Raw genomic sequence first — 18,609 nt, 5'->3', positions numbered from 1 at the left:
CTTATCATAGCCATCCTAGGTTCCTGGAAGTGGCACATCCTGGTTTTTCAGTTTCTTTTTCCCTAAGATCTGATGCTGTGGAGCATATTTTCATGTGCGTGTTGCTCATTGTGTGTCTTCTTTGGAGCAACATTCATTCAAGTCCTTTGCTGCCCCCCTGTTTAAATGTGGGTGTCTTACCATTCTTTCGTTTGGTAGTAAGTGCTCTTTGCATATTCTGGACACTGGACTCTTGTCAGGTTTGCAGATCTTTTACTTCATTCTGTTGTGTGTCTTTTCACATTCCTCCTAATGTCCTTTAACGACAAATGTCCTTGGGTTTGACAAATGCCAAGTAGCTCTTCTTTCTTTGCAGCTCTCGGTGTCATAGGAAGGACCACGTGACACATCCAGGGTCCTGAAGAGCTGCTCTCAGGCTCCCCTGCGGGGGTCCCAGGATGTGCCGTCTTACATTCAGCTCCTCAAAGCACCATGAGTTGGTCTTTGTATATGCGGTAAGGTTGGGACAGATTCATTGTTTGCAAGTTGAAATCCAGTTTTCCGGGCAGCATGTGGGGAGCTACTCCACCTCATGCTCCCCGCAACCTAGACAGGATCAATTCACCCTGGAAGTGTGGACCTCTCTGTGCTCGCTGAGTTCCATGCCACTGGCTTTCATGTCAGTCCTCATACCAGGAGGAAACTGTTTTGAGCGCCTCCCAAATGCCACAAGGATCCCTCAGTCATGACTGGGGACGCAAAATGGTGAAAGCACTTGAGAGGCACTTTAAGTGTCCCTATGGACAGTCCAAGTAATGGGGCGGGGAGGTCCTGAGGGATTTTCCCAGATCATGTAAAAAGTTAGGTTCTCACAAACTTCCACAAACAGATGATGCTTATATTTGCATTGTTCACTTGAACTTCTCATAATGTACATTCTGCTCACAGGGGACAAGTCACAGGGAACAAATGACCCCACAGCTTTGGGACTGGAACGGGGATGGAAGGGTTGGGGATGGGTTACACAAGGCCCATGCTGCTGTGGACAGGATTTTGGAGGTGATTCTGGTGAGACTTGGAGACAAAGATGACAGCTTTAGAGACGGCCTCTGCTTCCTAGAGAACACGTTACTCTGACGGGATTTTAAGTACAGGGGTTAGTAAAGGCAGTTCGGACCATGTTCTCAGATGAAGACCAGAACAGTACTTGACACTGGAGGTGGCCGTCCTCTTTGTTACCTGGGAGAGAGCCTGGGGCAGCTGCGTCTGTGTCTGTCTTCTGTGGAAGGGAGAGGGTGGGAGAATGACCCTGACGCATCTCCGAGGGCCGGTGCTAATCGGGGCTGAAAGAGATGTCGGCTCCTCCTTGGAACTTGAAACAAGTGCAGTGGGATGTGCCTACACCGTTCGTAGACTGTACGCCTCCTTCTCCACGTCACCATCAATGATCCAGCATAAACACATCTTCCTATGAGAAAAGGAACAGCGGCTGGGCCCTGAGTGAGTCCTCAAAACTCCAAGATCACCAGGCCACCCCTACTTCTCTTTTGGAATCTGTCCCAGGGGTTCTGCTGAAGCCACAGATCCTGTGACCTGTCCCAGCCTGCATTGGGTTCGTTGTGGTGTGACATGGGGGCCCTCTGAAGGGTGTCTGGTTGGAGCACCCCTGGGTGGCCCTGCAGGCAGACCAGGAATGTCCCCAGCACCCTGCACCCTCCTGTGGTCAAAGGCTGTGTGGTCTCACAGATGCTGCAGCCTCACCCGGCACCCTTGCTGTGTCTCTCACAAGGGTGTCTTTCTAAAACAATAAAGCAAAATATACAAACCATCTTAATTTACTCTTTATTCAGGTGCTCAAATGCCAAGCATCAGAAAACCACTTTTATGAGTCCTTGATGTCATGAGCCTCTTTCTGTTGGGAGAACACAGAATGGTCCTGGCCATGGTCAACTGCACATGGCAGGCTCACTAGGCCAGGCCCCAGTTTTCTATGAGACATAAGCCGACTGCTGCTGTGATGATATTTTAGAGTTTTATTCAATTCCATCATCCATTGTCCTACCCCAGGAGGCTCTCCTAGATGATCTGGTGGGGCGTGAGTCACAGAGCCGGCCTGGGGATGACCTTGCTGGTGGACAGCAGCTCAGCTTCACGACGGTCCAGCCTGGCCTTCCTGATGACCATCCCCATGGACCCTGGGTGAGCCCGGCCTGCCCCCTGATGGCCACCCCACAGCCCACAGCCATGATGGAGGACCATCTGCAGGCCGCCCGGAGCCCAGGAGAGCAGGCCACACAGTGACAGTGTGAGCAGCACAGGGTCATTTCTTGCTCATGCCCCACGGACACCAAACACGTGCACCCCCTGGGCTCCTGTTTCCCTGGCATTTGCCAAGGTGTCCACAGGGGGGACAGAAGGGGAGCCCTGGACAGGGTGAGGGACAACATCCCTCCAGCCCTTTCATGAGCCTGCGGGTGTCACAGCTGAGCTCCAGGTAAATAACCTGAGCACTGAATTCAGGGCACAGATAACACATCCTCTAAGCTCAGGAGCAGAGGCAGCAAAGGGCAAAGCAGGAAAACAACTAGTGGTGGTGAAACAGATGAGAAGGAAAGTGAGCTCAGGTCAGAGCCTAGGTTTATCTGTGCACTGTGGTCAGGAGGGGATCAAACGTGAGCCCGGGAGGGACTGCAGCACCCGACGCTGGCCCAGCCTCTGGGTGACTATTGCCACACCCACACACCCTGTGCTGGTCAGGGGCTCCCCCAGCGGGCTCTGCGCTGACACTGATTGGGAGCCCCCACCAGGGATGCTGAGCTTCCTTGGGATTCCCATCCTGGTGACCACCCAGGGTCATTTATGCCTCCTTGAGGGACACAGTAGATTTGATGTCAGGGAGAGCAGAGCTCCAATCAGCAGGAAAACAAGAAAACCTTCTGTCCTGCGAGGTGTCAGGAGTGAGGAAAGGAACATAAATATACAGAAGTTCCCTGGGGAGCTGCCACGTGGAGAGGATGCCCGGACCCTGACAGGAAGCCACCCTGAGCCTCCGTGTGCACCTGCTCCTGGGGCAGCGACCCTCTGACGGTGGGTCCTCAGCGCCCCCTGGTGTCCTGAGCCCCTGCAGCCCAGCCCCTCCTGTGTCCTCCAGGGAGGTTGGTGTCTGGGCTCTCAAGGACTTTGACTCACTGTGTCTTTGGCACAGAAATACCGGGCTGAGTCCTCGTCTGTCAGGCGGTCCATTTGCAGATCCACTGTGTTCTTTGCGTTGTCTCTGGAGATGGCGAACCGGCCCTTCACGGAGTCAGTGTAGTATTTGCTGCCTCCATTCCAGCTAATACCTGAGACCCACTCTAGCCCCTTCCCTTCAGCCTGGCGGATCCAGCTCATTGCATAGTCATCAAATGTGAATCCAGAGGCCACACAGGTGAGTCTCAGCGACCCCCCAGGCTGCACCAAGCCTCCTCCAGACTCCACCAGCTGCACCTCACACCGCACACCTGCAAACACAGAGATGTCCTGGTCAGGCACCTGTCACACGTCCACTGCTTCCCCCAGTCACACTGCCCACACCCCAGGGTCTCCTGTTCCCCCTCCATCACCTCCTAGGAGAGCAGCAAGGAGAACCCAGCTCAGCCCAGACTCCATGGTGAGCCGTGTGTGTTGAGTCCTGATGACCAACTGGGGACACCTGGGACTCCCGGGGCTGGGGCTCCTCTCCCAGAGCTGCAGGGTCAGGGCTGGGCTGCTTTTCATCAGCACAGGGAGGGCCCCATTTGCATGAGCTCTGACTCTACAGCAGCCCTGGGGCTGGAAGTCTAAGGAGTGGGTAGAGCCCCAGAGCAGTGGTGTGTGTTAGGGATACTTAATACATTAAAATGCTTTCAAACTATATGAATTTTCAATGTGTCTTAGTGTATTGATAGAAATGAGTGACCCATATTGTGATTTGTTTCATACACTTGTGCAAAACCTAGTGTCATAGGTAGCCATGGATATTCATTTATTTACTTATAAAAATTGCAAAAAGAATACAAATGGTTGCTGGAAGGTTTCCCTGAGACCGTGTCTGGTGGGATGACCCCAGGGGTGTGGGCCTGTGCTCCTCCCAGTGACCCCGACTGCTTCCAATTCCACCTCCAGAAAAAAGCTGCCACATTCCTAGTGATTTTCAGGCCCTTCCTGCCTGGCAGTGTGGGCTTTGCTGCATTGCAGTCCTACCTGGAACACTGAGGAAGCCAGGCCCACACACCTGTGCTCAGGGCTCTAACATTTCCCGGGTCCGTATCTAAACCTCCAGCCCTCCTGCCCCTCTGATACCCACAGTTCCCCACCCCACCTTGTGGAGGTACAGCGCCCAGGATAATGCACATCATTACACTTACGTCAATGACTGTGATGTAGGTGTTCCTGTGTGCCACCATCACTACAACCGAGGGGACAAAAGCTTCCCCAAGGTTTGTCCTTGTGTCCTGGGGATTCCTCCCCCCAACCCCTTCCCTCCTCCTCACACCCACGAGATCATGGTCTTTATAGGGCTTCACAGGTGACCTCATCTTGGAGAATCCACATGAATGGGTGCCCAGAGGAGCTTTAATGCTGAGGGGCCAGTGAGCCTGGGTGAGGAGCTGTGAGGTACTTTTCACAATTCCTTCAGGCGAAAGCAAGTCTTGGCCATGAGTTTGAAGAAAATGAAGGAATAAGGTATTTGGAATGAATGTTTGTAGACCCCAAGGCTGCCTGTGTTTCTCATCTAACAGATCAGTAAACCCATTTTTTCTCAAATAAACCCATGGATGCTGCGCTGGCCTAAGGCTGCCCTGCACGTGGCTCCTGGTGGGACGCACTGGGCACGCTCCCCACAGCGGTGCCCGGACACCCACCCTCTGCTCCTGCTGAAGCCGTCAGTGCTGCCATCTGTCCCTGGGAGTGACTGCAGGATCTGGGAGATGAACAGGGGTCTCTGAAGGGACACTTTGTTCAAAGACACCCCCATGAATTTATGGGACCTTCCCAGGACTGCAGGACAGTGTCAGAAACCCCCTCCCTCCACAGCCTCTGCCCGTCCCTCTGGGTCAGAGTAGCTGCGGGAGCTGCCACCTCTCAGCACTGCCCATCTCCGTGCCTTCTTCCTGTCAAACTGGCAACCCGAATAAAGAATCCGGGCCAGTTAAATCCAGTTGTTATGACTGCGTTAACAGTGACAGGAATTAAGGCAAAAGCCACCCAGTGACTGACAGAGACCTGCTTCTATTGGCAGGTGTCATATAAACAGACCACGGCCATGATGAGAGCTGGGCCACCTGGCTGGGTCATCCCCTCCAGTACTTGTCTCCAACAATCACCCACAGTCCCTGTAAGGGGTTCTGCAGATGTCATGAACGTCCACCTCCTCAGTGCCCTGAGACTCAGGTTTTGTCCTAGAAAACCGGGGTGTCCCAGCTGTGGTCAGAGCAGGGCTGAGGGACACAATGTGCTCAGGGGACAGACGCCTCTGCTGTGGCTCAGGAGGGGCGGGGGTGCCCAGCCTGCCCCACGTCCCAGCCCTGAGCCCTCAGTCACCACCCTTCCCCACCCTCCAACCCCACAGGGAGGGTGGCCTCTGCAGGACAGCTGAGCCTCACGGGACCCGCACCCACATCCCAGGTACTGACCCAGCCTCCCCCTGGGCCTCTAACCCCCATTGCCTTTCCCCGGGGTCCACGTGTGGGGGGGAGCAGGCAAGTCCTGGGCAAGGGGGGTGAGGGTGTACTGTCTGCCTTTTATGGTGCTGTGGGCTCCTCAGCCTAGGTCACAGGTGAACCCCAGGTAAGGACTGAGCCCCATGTTCACCCCTGAACCCACATCAAGGAGCAGGAGACAGAGATGTGGCTACACAATGCAGCAACGAAAGACACTAATTCATAGAAAGTGGGGGCACTGGGGATTTGGGTGTCACCCCAATCCTCAGACTGCCCTTGGTGGTTTCCTAAGATTCCCTCCCTGAGCCTCACTGAGAAACTCCCTGTAGGGCCCTGAGCATTCTCGAGACTCTGCTTTGGGACCCCTGCACCCATTGCTGCCTCCACAGGTGAACCCCTGTATTTGGTGCATGTGATAGAGTGACCACACATCCCAACAGTTTCCTCAGCCACAAACGCCCAGGTCCCGAGGCCTGAGGAGCACAGAGGGTGTCCACGGTAAGCGGTTAGATGCAGAGGAAACCACAGACTCTGGCAGGAAGCAGCCTCCCTGAGCACCTGCTCCTGGGGCTGCTGTCTGTGCGGTGGGTGTTCAGCGCCCCCTGGAGTCCCAATGTCCCCTAGTGCATCCTGCGTGTCCCAGGGTGTCATGAGCACCTGGTGTATCCTGAGCACCCCTGGGTGTGCTCAGTGCCCCAGAGTCCTGAGATGCCTCCGGTGGGCCTGAGGGACCCTGGCAACCACTGTGGGACCTGGGAATGTGGGCAGAGGTGCTCTGGGCTGAGGGGAACAGGCCCCCACCTCCACCTCCATGTGGGTCTGTAAGTGTCCAGGTGCTCTCAGGGCATGAACGGGACAAACATACATGAAGGGCCCATCCTGCCTCCAGGAGATGGGGGCACCTGGACAGACAGGGTTCATGTACTCACAGAGGCGACAGTAGGGTAGGTGTGCCTTTGCTCATGGGGGTGCTGGTGGGTTTCAAGTGTAGCTCAGCTGCAGGAAGGGAGAAACAGGGATGTGGGGCTCTGAGGTGCTGGTGGCATTTGTGGGCATTATTCATGGTGATTGTGGCTGGACACTAGGTCATGTTACAATACTAGGAAGACAAAAATGGAAGAAAAATAAAGACAGAAGGGTCTTTAGCATTAAAAGGACATAAGGTAACCTGTAAAACAGATGCCATTGAAGGTCCCCAGTAATGAGCACACTGAAGGAAATCAGCCACCATGACCTGGGGTGACTTAGAGGGGCAGGTGGCTCTCATGCTGGGGAGATGGGACCTTCCCTTGAGGTCTTATGTCCCCTGGAGAGGGCTCAGAGGATGGACTGGGAGCAGAGTCTGGTCTCAGCACAGGGGGGCCTCACGTCTGCACAGCAGAGGCTGTGGGACTCATTGAACAACTGTGTGACAATGTGTGCAGGGAGACGGTGCTGCTGCTGGGGTGTGTTTGCTTCAGGTGAGTTTCTGCTCCTGAAAGAATAAAAAATTCACTGTCACCATTTTTCTTTGTTTTGGTTTTATTACCTCATGTTCTTGGAAGCCCAGTTGCCAACATTGGAAATAAAGCAGAGACTCAAATATGACAAGAAATTTTTCGCTAAGTGTCCATAGACCCTTGGGAGTGATTAAGGTCAGGTTAAGGGAATCTTGTTTATGATAACCTGGAGGCTGATCTCTAATGAGATGGAAACATGTTTATAGAAACCCTCAGTGATTACAAGAGCCTCAGTTTTCTGAGCCACTTATTGGAAAACCACCGGATCAGGCAAACACCCCCAGTATAGGATCTGATGGGTCCAGCTGTATATGAACAGAGGTCCTCCTCATGGGTGCAGCCTTACAGCCCACCAGGAACCTGTCAATGTGATCCTGTGACAGCTCTGGGTCTGGGGTCACACCCCTGGTTCTTCAAAGCTCACTTTGGGGAAATCCCCTCCTTTACCCTGTCCCTGCTCCTGCTTGCGTGTGACTTTTGGAGCCATGTTGTCAGGTGCATGCCGGGTGGGGGTCAGAGCCCCTGAAGGTGACACAGACATTGAGTTGAATAAAGAGAATGGAGAATCTGCAATCTCACAGCTCCGTGGTGGCGCCAGAGGACTTCCAGTGACTGTTATATAAATGCCTCTGTTTCTCTGCACTACATGGTGTGGACAAACTGGTTTCTACCTAAATCCAATTCTTGTGAGGACACTTTACAAAGACAGCGGAGGTTATTCCTGGTCATGTGACACCAGCAACATCAAATTCCTGGGAAATCTGTCCGGAGGGACATGGCCAGCAGCCGGTCCTCAATGGTCCCCTGTACACATACATGGGTTTTGTCCAGTTCCACCTGCCATGGATTTGAATGTGTTTTATTTGCTGTGTGTTTTCTCCTTGTCCTGAAGTGACTCGCTGACAGAAACCTACAGCCCTTCAAGTCCCTATAGCCATGCTTGAGTTCACGTTTCCAGCGTGCAGTGGACCTGCTGTTACATCCAGTAACGGAGGTGCACACCTTACAGCCTCATCATACTCCAGCCCTGCAAGGTGTCATTACATCTCAAATGCCACTCTCCCCACACCCGCAGTTTTCATGGAATATTGAAGAAATAATATTCTTTAACAAAACTATCCAAACTTTCCTCCGTGCCAAGGAGTTCCCACTGGACATGAGGGCATCAGGGTCCCCTCCCTGCAGACACACTCCTGCCCCCTGTGACTTGGTCCCGGGGACGACCGTGCACTTAGACATGTTTCCTCCCATAGCCGCCTTGGCCCTAATCCATTTGGACAATGCTTAATGTTTAAAAGAATCCGTGTACTGTACCTGCTCACGTCACCGACAGGTGACGGCTGCCTCCCACTCCACCTTTCCCCAGACTCCTGTGGGAGGCATCCCGTTCATTCCATGTATTGAGAGAAACATCACACACAAATAGCCCTTGAATCACACTGAAGGAATTTAACAGGAACTTTGACACCAAGCTTCACTGCACAGCCCCAGCGTCAGTGTTTGGTTCATGGCCCTCCAGTGTCTTCCTGTGCTCTGGCTGCTGTAGTGAAGATCCACAGATGGGGTGGCTCATAAACAGCAGGAAATTCTTTCTCACAGCTGAGGGTCTGGGATCCCAAGATCAGCTGCCAGCAGGTTGGGTGACTGGGGTGAACCTCCTTCCTGGGGGGCTGTCCCTCCTGTGACCTCACGTGAAGGGAGGGGACAGGGGAGGCTACTCAGTGCTGCTTCATGAGGGCCCTGACCCCGTCCCTGGGGCTCCGCCTCCTGACCTCAGTGCCCCCAGAGGCCCCACCCCTAACACAACACATTGGCTATTAAGTTTCAAAGGGCACATTTTGGGGTGGTTGCAGTTTTCAGCAGATAGGACCCCTGACGAATAAATTTATAATTCCAAACAACCGGAAGGCTCCTCGGAGAGAGCCCATCACCTGAGGAATCTCACGGATCCTTAGAAGCCTCTCATCTTTGGACTCACAAGCCTGATGCATCTGTTTCATAATTGGGTCATGACCTTGGGGAGTAGACAGCTTCCACCCAGACTCTGGACCAACCCCTGGACAACTGCATTATTAGTATTCCTTTGCTATTATTATTGCTTGCTGACATGTAAACATACTTCCTATAGACTCAGGCTGTTGAAGGTTCATTCACCCTGTGGATAAAATGAAGGTTCCTGTGGCCAGGATTTTCACCTGGGCATGGATAGCTAGCTCCCTACACACGTGTGGGGAATATGTCATTATTGAGTAAGAGCCCTGGCCGTGCTCTGGGTGACACAGCGGCATGGGATTCAAGGCTGCAGGGGAGCAGAGCAGAGGCTGGAGTGGTGGCAGCGATGAGGACAGAGCCTGCGACGGCTGTGGGGGCAGAGAGGCCCAGAGGCGGAGACCGGCTTGCAGCCTGCAGACTCGCTCTGAGTGAACAATATTTCAGTGATTAACCTGCCCCTGTGGAAATAAAGTGGGTATAATCCTTTTACTCCAAGAACGTTCTACTGTCATTTCTTTGGTCACATTGAATCCATAGTGAACTTGCCCAGGGCTGAAATCCATTGGCAAGACACATCTGTCACTCATCCACTGCCTCCTCCAGTCACATCACCCACACCCCAGGCTCTCCTGTTCCCCATTAACCACCTCCTAGAAGAGCAGCAAGGAGAACCCAGGTCAGCCCAGAATCCATGGTGAGCTCTGTGTGTTGAGTCCTGATGACCAGCTGGGGACACCTGGGCCTCCCAGGGATGGGGATCCTCACCCAGAGCTGCAGGGTCAGGGCAGGGAGGGCCCCATTTGCATGAGGTCTGACTCTATAGCAGCCCTGGGGCTGCAACTCCATGCAGGGGGTAGAGCCCCAGAGCATGGGTGTGACTCCTCCGGAAGTTGAGGCCCTGCAGCCTGCCCTGCTCTCCCAGGGGAGGTGTGTGTCCAGCTCCCACTGAATCCTCATCACAGAGCCCTGGGCCCTGCAGTACAGGCCTGGGTCCTCAGCCATCACACTGAGCAGCTATAAGATCACTTGGTGCTTGACTGTGTCTCTAGAGATGCTGACTTGGGCCTGGAGCCCAGACACCCACCCACCTCTGGGGCCCAGAACATGCTGCTGGTAATGTTATGGAAAAACCTGAAACACCTGCACTGGGTCGCTGACGGAAGAACCAAGCGGCACTCGGAGGTCTTGGGATGTTGAGGCTTATTTCACACCAGCGGGCCCTGAGGGGAGTCATCTCCCAAGGTCTGAGCCCCAAAGAAAGTCAAGGCGAGCAGTACATATCTTTCTGCTTCCGTATCTGCAACATTTCTACGTGCACAGCAAGGGAGCAGGCTAGGGGAAGGAGGTCAGGGAGGGAGGTCCTGGCAGAGCGGGGAGTGAAGGGAGTTTCTGTTATCTTTGCTCAGAAGAGCAGCAGGACAGAGCCGCCTGGACTAGCCTGCTGTCCTTGCAATTTTTCCCTGTCACTCCCCCTCTGATGCCCCTTTCCACACTTCCTTTTAGGGGGCATCAGCTCCGAGGTTTATGATATTGTCATAATGGGTCTGTGTATGCATGAGCCAGTACAGGGGAGATGCGTTCCCTGATTATGTTAACGAGCCAGTTAGAGGTGCAGGGAGGGTCCCACTAACAGCTCACAGAGCAACAGAGCTGCGGGCCCAGAAAGGCCCGTTAAAAGACTTGTTAGCTACAGATTCCAGTTTAACACCTGCAGCTTGGGAGGCGCTAATGTCAGAGGGGGCTTGTGCAATTGGAGGGGATGGGCACCTATTTTAAGGGCCGGTTAAAATGAGAAAGCAGCTGGAGGTGCATGACCCCCACCCAGAGTCCTCCTCGGCGCCCTGCTTCAGCCCAGCCCTCCACTGACTGTGCAGTGGGAGCTGAGGATGCTCCAGGGACTGAAGGCTGACCCCGTAGTAATAGTCACCTGCTTAATCAGGGAACCAAATGTCACGAAAAACCTGAGAGGTCAGCATTGTGGTCAGCTGCCCCTTTAGTCGGTGCCTTGGGGGCTGCCTGACCTTTTCATCCCTGTCTGTCCATGCTTGGCTCTGGACCCCACCGTCAGACATTCCTGTGCGGGTGAGGCATCTCTGGCAGACAGTGGGTCTCTTCTTCCCCTAATCGCACAGTCTGTGTCTCATTGATTTAGTGTTTTAGTCCAGTATCTTCTCCCGTCTTTAAGGGAAAGGGTGGCCCTGTTCTTACCATAGCATTTAGCAGGCATGTAGGTATAGGCACTGAACCTGGTTCCCCATTTGTCTGACTCTGTGCGACCACACTGAGGTTCCCCAGGAGTGAGAGGGGGGAAGGGAAGGAAAAGAAGGTGTAGAAATAACGACAGAGTGGTAGTGGGGAGATGTGGGCAAGGTTTGAGTGTAGTTAGGAAAAACAGGTAAGCACAGCAAAACAACCTACGACTGCCTAATAGACAATAAACAGGGCAACTTTCGAGGAATAGTCCAGTCCTGGCAGGGGGGCAACAGCAGAGAGTTCAGGGCCCAGGATGAAGGATACCAGTCCAGCGAGGGCCTGGATCCATGGCGGGCTGGTGAGCTCATCAGTCAGAGGGTAATCGTTGGGTGCAGAGAGGGTTCTGGAGGTCTGGCTGGGCCTCCCACGGATGTATTTTTTGCCCAGATTATGGGTCCTTCTCACTCTGGAATGACAGACCTCCGGGGTGATGCCTGCAACTTTGGGGGCAGTAGGAGTGGTTAGAACAACAATGCGGAGCCCAGTCCACTGAGGTTTGAGGGGGTCCCTTTTTCAATCTCTGACCCAGACTGAGTCCCCAGCCTGAGGGGAATGCGCTGGGGTCCCCAAGGAGATCAGAGCTCTTTCTAAGCTGTATTGCTGCAGTTTACTTAGGGTGGCTCCCAAGGACTGGAGCTGTTCTCCTGCTCCCTTATTGCCCATCTGCTGTAGGTTCCCTGGGAGGCTTCCTGGACACGGGGGAGGGCGTCTGTACACTAATTCAAAAGGGGAAAAGCCTTGAGTCCCACGTGCACAGCGAGCACGCAGGAGAGCCGGGGGCAGTAGGTCCGGACACAGACTTAGCTAGGGTTCCTTTGAGGGAGCGATTCATTCACTCCATTTTCCCTGAACTTGTGGCCTGTGTGCAGTGGGGAGTTTCCAGGTAATGTTGGGACATTTAGTTAAAATCTGTACTGCATCTGCTACAAAGGCAGGTCCACTGTCGCTGTGATTTGTAGATGGCAGGCCAGCCTGGGGCACAGTTTCTCTCAGGAGGACTTTGCCTGCCTTCCGGCTTCATTCTGTCCTGGTTCAGAAAGCTTTGACCCACCCAGGGTATGGACACACCGTTACTAGGAGGCATCTGAGCCCTCTGCTTGGCTGGACATCTGTGAAGTCTTATCTCAAGGTCCTCAAAGGGGGCAACTCCTGCTCTCTGGACACTGGGCGGGGGTCATAGTGCAGATGGAGCATTGTTTCTGACACAAGTCATGCTCTGCTCACTTACTATTTGGCATAATGCTGGCAACCACCTGATGTAGTATTGGTTTTGGAGGAGGGTCTCCAGTGCAGATTTTCCTTGGTGGGTGAGCTGGTGGTATTCGCTGACTAGATGCCTTCCGGTTGCAGTTGGGACAAAGATCTGTCTGTCAGGCAGCATCTATTATTCTTTTTAGTTAGGGTGGCTCCTTCGGCTTGGCCCAGTCCTCTTTTTCAGTGTACTTGGGTGGAGGGGCCCCCACTGGGGGTGTTAGGGTCATAGCGAGGGAAGGAGCTTCATCTGTTTTTTATTTGGCTGCTGTTTTAGCTGCTTTATCTGCAAGCTGGTTCCCCTGTGTTACAGGGTTTTCCTTTTGATGCTCTATGCAGTGCAGAACTGCTACTTTCTTATGTGTGAAGAGATTGAAGGGCCTTTTTGTATCTGGCAGGCCTACGGCTGGTGCCTGTTCTGAAGCAGCCGTTATTTCCAGGAAGGCGGCTCTTGCCTCTTTTGTTCAGACAGGGGGCTTTCGGTCTGCCCCCCACCCCCACCCCAGGAGGCTGTAGAGGGGCCTTGCCATTGCTGAGTATAGGGAATCTAGGAAAGGAACTGTCCTTTGCCTTTCATTGCCTGGGGCTGGGGTAGGGAGTTCATGACCTTGTTCCTCTCCAGCCCTAGTGCCCTCTCTCCCTGGGTGAGGATGAAGCTCAAGTTCTGTACCTTTTGGTGGCAGAGTTGTGCCTTTTTCCTTGAGGCTCGGTATCCTGAGTGTGACAGGAAGTGCAAGAGGGCCTTTTGGCCTTTTGCACAATTTTCCTGGGTGTCACTGGCAGGGAGGAGGTCGTCTATGTACTGCAGGAGGGTGCAGGGTGTGGCTTCCCTCAGAAAGCAGGAAAGGAGTGGGGCCAATGCCTCTCCACAGTGAGTGGGTGAGTTCTTGAGCCCTGTGGAGGCCGTGTCCATGTTGACTGCACCTGCCACCCTGTATCCGGTTCAGTCCATTTGAAGGCAAACAAGAGCTGGCTTTGGGGTGTAAGTGAGGAGGTCAGCCATGGGGAAGGGTAGGTAGTAAAGCGTGGACCGGCCGGGCTGTGTGGTCCCTTCTTTACTACGCTTTCAGGCTCCCACGTCTCTTGCACCAGCATCTAAAGGGAGCCTGCTCCTGCCTGAGGGCACAGTCTGCCTGCTGCTCCGGAGGAGAGTGGGTCTACTGGTTCTGGAGTTGGCAGGGAGGCTGACAGCTGCAGGGTATACAGGGCAGGGTGCTGGGTGCTGACAGTCTTGGGGGCGCATAAGGTGGGGACAATATGCTCTTTCTCTGGATCGCCAGCAAGAATGTGTGGAGGCTCAGGCTTCTGCTGGTTCTCTGAGGGCTGCTTTGTTGAGCTGACTAAGACCTACCCTGTCCCTGCCTGTTCCAAGCGAACAGCACCCAAGGGGGAGGGTCCGGTCAACTCCTAACCGGGAGCCAGTGTATGGGAACTGGTAGGGATGACCTGGGTCTCCAGAGATGACCGGCTGACTCAGGGATTGTTGGGACACCTAGAGACCCTTCGGGAGGCCACTCAACACTAAAGGTGGGTTCTATGGATTCACATCCTACACTAAAAGTGGGTTATGCAGACTTACACAGGGGTTTCAACCTGCCACGAGTGCATTTTACTCTCTACTTTTCTGAAAATGAATTCCTCAAACTTTTTATCATAGTGTTGAGAATTGTGGGATGGCTGTGCCCTGACCCCATGATGTGTCCATGTAGCAGTGCCACAACAACAGATATGGGAGGGGTGCCTCCTCTAGAGAGGAGACAAGTCAGCTGCCCGTCCGTTCACGCTCCTCTGAGACTTTGACCAGCCTTGACTAAGGTGCACCCATGTAAGTCCCATGCCAGGTCAGCCGAAGCTGATTCACCGATATGCCCTGACGGCCTATGTGAATGCGGATGAGTTCCCATGCAGATTACATAGCTCATGGAAGCACAGATTCAGTGCAGACTGAATGGCATCAAGCGCCCTGCACGCACACACACACACACACACCCAGAGTTTAAACATTCCCCACCTGGGAATGTCTACCTGTGAGACTTCTAAGAAGTCTCTGGCAGGTGATCAGGCTCCCTTTCCACCCCAATGGGTGGGAGTGGCTGGGTCAGGGGCCTGGGGTCTTTACCGGATTTGACGTCGGAACCAGGTCCTCCCCTGCCAAGCCTCCTTGAGTCCTACGGGAACAGCGGAGCGGGGCCAGCCCAGGGCGATGGGGCGGGAGCCTGCCGAGGGGTCAGGTGGGGCGTGCCTTCTCCCATGCGATCTCCTGTTCCATCACCGCACACTGTTGCCCCAAACCGGTGGCAACAAAGGCCCAAGGCAGTTCGGGTTCCGGTCCGGGAACCAAATGTTACGGAAAATACTGGAAAACCTGGACTGGGTCGCTGATGGAAGAACCAAGCGGCACTCGGAGGTCTTGGAGTTTGAGGCTTATTTCACACTGATGGGGCCCCGAGGGGAGTCATCGCCCAAGGTCTGAGCCCTGGGCACAAGCAACGGGAGCAATTTATATTATTTTGATACGTGGCATTTCGGCATGTGCAGGGCAATAGGGGAGCCCAGGGAAGGGGAGGAGGGAGCTGGGGGGCTTTGCCAACTGGAGGAAAAAAGCGGTTTGCTGACCTTGACGGCTGTGTTGAATACTTTCCTTATCACAGATAACATTCCCTTGTGTCCATGTGTCATATTTTCTTCATCAGTGCACCTGCTGGTGGATGTGTGGGTGGCTTCTGTATCTCGGCTGTTGTAAATGATGCTTCAGTGAACATAGGGCGGCATGAGTTAGGGAATTTGTTTCCTTCCACCAAATTCTCAGGAGTGAAATTACTGGTCCTATTGTCAATAGGACAGAAAGGCATCCTACAGTTCGGGAGAATATATTCATAAATGACAGATCCCATAAGGGGTTGACATCCAAAATATACAAAGAGCTCACACATCTCAACAAAAAGTTAATAATCAAGTTAAAAAATGGGCGGAGAATCTGAACAGACACTTCTCTAAAAAATAAATTCAGATGGCCAAAAGGCACATGAAAAGATGCTCCGCATTGCTAATCATTACAGAAATGCAAATTAAAACCACAATGAGGTTTTAATCACCTCACGCCAGTAAGGATGGCCAGCATCCAAAAAACACAACGACAAGTGCTGGCGAGGATGCTGAGAAAGGGCAACCCCCCTACCCTGCTGGTGGGAATGTAAATTAGTTCAACCATTGTGGAAAGCAGTATGGAGGTTCCTAAAAGAACTCAAAATAGAAATACCATTTGACCCACTCCTAGGAAATTACCCTAAGAATGCAGCAGCTCAGTTAGAAAAAGACAGATGCACCCCTATGTTTATCGCAGCACTATTTAAAATAGCCAAGAAATGGGAGCAACCTAAGTGTCCATCAGTAGATGAATGGATAAAGAAGAGGTGGTACATATACACAATGGAATATTATTCAGCCATAAGAAGAAAACAAACCCTACCATTTGCAACAACATGGATGGAGCTGGAGGGTATTATGCTCAGTGAAATAAGCCAGGCAGAGAAAGACAAGTCCCAAATGATTTCACTCATCTGTGGAGTATAAGAACAAAGCAAGAACTGAAGAAACAAACCAGCAGCAGAAGCACAGAACCCGAGGATGGACTGACAGTTACCAAAGGGAAAGGGACTGGGGAGGATGGGTTGGAAGAGAGAGATAAGGAGAAAAATGGGCATTACGATTAGTACACATAATGTGGGGGGAACACGGGAAAGGCAGCATATACAGATAAGATAAGTAGTGACTCTATAACATCTTACTCCGCTTATGAACAGCGACTATAATGGGGTATGTGGTAGGGACTTAATAATGGGGGAGTCTAGTAACCATAATGTTATTCATGTAATTGTGCATTAATTATACCAAAATAAAAAAATAAAAAAATTAATTACTAGTCTTATGGTATTTGTATTTCTACCTTTTTGAGGAATGCCTGTGCTGTTTTCCATAGTCCCTGTGCACATGTACATTCCCACCAACAGTGTGTGAGGGTTCCCTTTAATCCACATCCTTGCTAATGCTTGTTACTTTTTGTCTTTCAGATAATATCCATTTGGGCAGTAAGCGACCTTATCTGGGCAGAGGGTCCTGAGTGGCATAAAGGTTATTATAGGTAAGGCTGGAATGTGCATGATGGCTGGACACTAAGTGGGGTGAAGGTGTTATCATGGAAATACTCTTGGGCCATACAAAGGCTCCCCGTCCTCCTGAACACCTTTCCTCTAGGATGGGGACAAACCACAAAAACTGCTCTCCCTGGTGGTTCAGCCTGAGAAAGAGGATGAGCAGCCCCTGCAGAAAAGCATGCAGACCCGCCTGCCTGTCCACTAGAGAGAAGAATGTCTGACCTTCAGGGAGTCATCAAACTGCATCCTGTGCTGGGGGACCAGTAGGAACCTGGAGGGGCCAGAGGTCATCCCCACAGTCGTGCTGAGTAACACATCCCATCCTTCACTGTATTTAAGATAGGACACTAGGGGCAAGGACAGCAACCATGAGTCCCATTACACCAGCGCTGTGCCTCAGTTTCCACAGGCTCTTACACTGGCCCTCTGGTGGGACAGCAGACAGTGGGGACACTGTAATCCTGGGACCAGGATTGAAATTGCCTATGAAAATTGATGGGGTGTTGGGGAGAAGGGCCACCTGGACTCACTCTGTTGTGTGCAGGAAGGAGAAGATTTTGTACATGGGAATCTGGAGCCCTGTCCTTGTACCAAGCCCTGGGCCTCTGTGTGCACCCATCCCCCTCCAGAGAGGGTCATAATGCACTGGACTTTCAGGAGAGTGAGGGTCTGTGTCTGCAGCCCTACTGAGGGGCAGGCCCAGGTATAGTGTCTGCACCTCTGAGAACATCGGGACCAGAGCAAACCCAGTCCCCTCCTCCCCCACCCTCAACTCCTGCTGCTACTGGCCTAACACAATGGCTAAAATCAAAGGCCTCACAATACCAAGTGTTGACATGCATACAGAACTGCTGACAGGTTCACCATGTTGGCTGGAATGAGAATCTACACAGTCACTCTGGAGCTCAGTAAGACAGTTTTCTACAAAGCTAAGCATAGTTTTATCTTACAATCCACAAGTCACGGTCCTGGGTATTTACCGACTGCTCATGAGAACTTCTGTCCACACAAACTACACAGGAATGATTGCCGTTGCTCCCTTCATAAGGGCTGAAACAGGAGGCAAGCAAGCTGTCCTTTCACAGGTGAGCGGTGAGCATTCTGTGCTCCACACATGTAGTGGACAGCCTTCACTGGCAGAATGTGTGACTGAGACGTGTAGGGGAGCTAAGCAGACACGCAGGAGTCTCTTTTTGAAATGGATGTGAACTTCAGTTACCATCAAATTAACTTTTTTTAAACTGAACACTTGAGCTGCATTAAGTCATTATAAACCTTGTGCAACCATCTCCCTTGTCCAGGCCCCAAAGCTTCCCAACTCCCCAAAAGGAAACCATCCCACAAGCCCCTTCCTCCTGTCCCTCTCACCTCCATCCCTGGCAGCACAGCCTGATTTCTGTCCCTGTGTATTTCACACGAGTGGAATCATATCCTCTGGGCATTTTGTGTTTGTCCCCATCAAGGTTTCAGAGTTCATCCGCCTTGTAGTTTGTGTCTGTAAATCATTCCTTAGTTGCCTGAATAATATTCCACAGTAAGGATATTGCACCATTTATTCATCCACAGCTTAATATCCGGGCCATTTCCACCCCTCTGGTTGTTGTGAATACTGCTGCAGTGGATGTGCATTTATTCATGTCTGTCTGGGTCCCAGTTTCCATCCTTATCCGTGTACATGTCACAGCAGAAGTGCTGGTGGTGTGCTCATCCTGTCTGTAACAGTTCGATTACCTTCTGTCTGTTCTCCACAGTGCCCAGCATCTTTCACATCCGCACCCCAGTAATGTGAGGGCTCCCGCT

General features: G+C 52.5%; 1 long non-coding RNA gene across 1 annotated transcript; it reads right to left on the bottom strand.

Moving 5' to 3' along the window:
- Positions 1-3,303: 3,303 nt before the first annotated feature.
- LOC140850667 (uncharacterized) lies at positions 3,304-3,834 on the bottom strand. The gene is made up of 2 exons (XR_012133605.1): positions 3,582-3,834; positions 3,304-3,479 (listed from the first exon to the last, which is right to left on the bottom strand). It is a non-coding gene; the product is annotated as an uncharacterized lncRNA (long non-coding RNA).
- Between the last annotated feature and the right edge of the window lie 14,775 nt (positions 3,835-18,609).

The sequence above is a fragment of the Manis javanica genome, chromosome 8 (assembly GCF_040802235.1).
Source record: "Manis javanica isolate MJ-LG chromosome 8, MJ_LKY, whole genome shotgun sequence".
NCBI lineage: Eukaryota > Metazoa > Chordata > Mammalia > Pholidota > Manidae > Manis > Manis javanica.
This window is presented reverse-complemented; position numbering and strand designations above follow the sequence as displayed.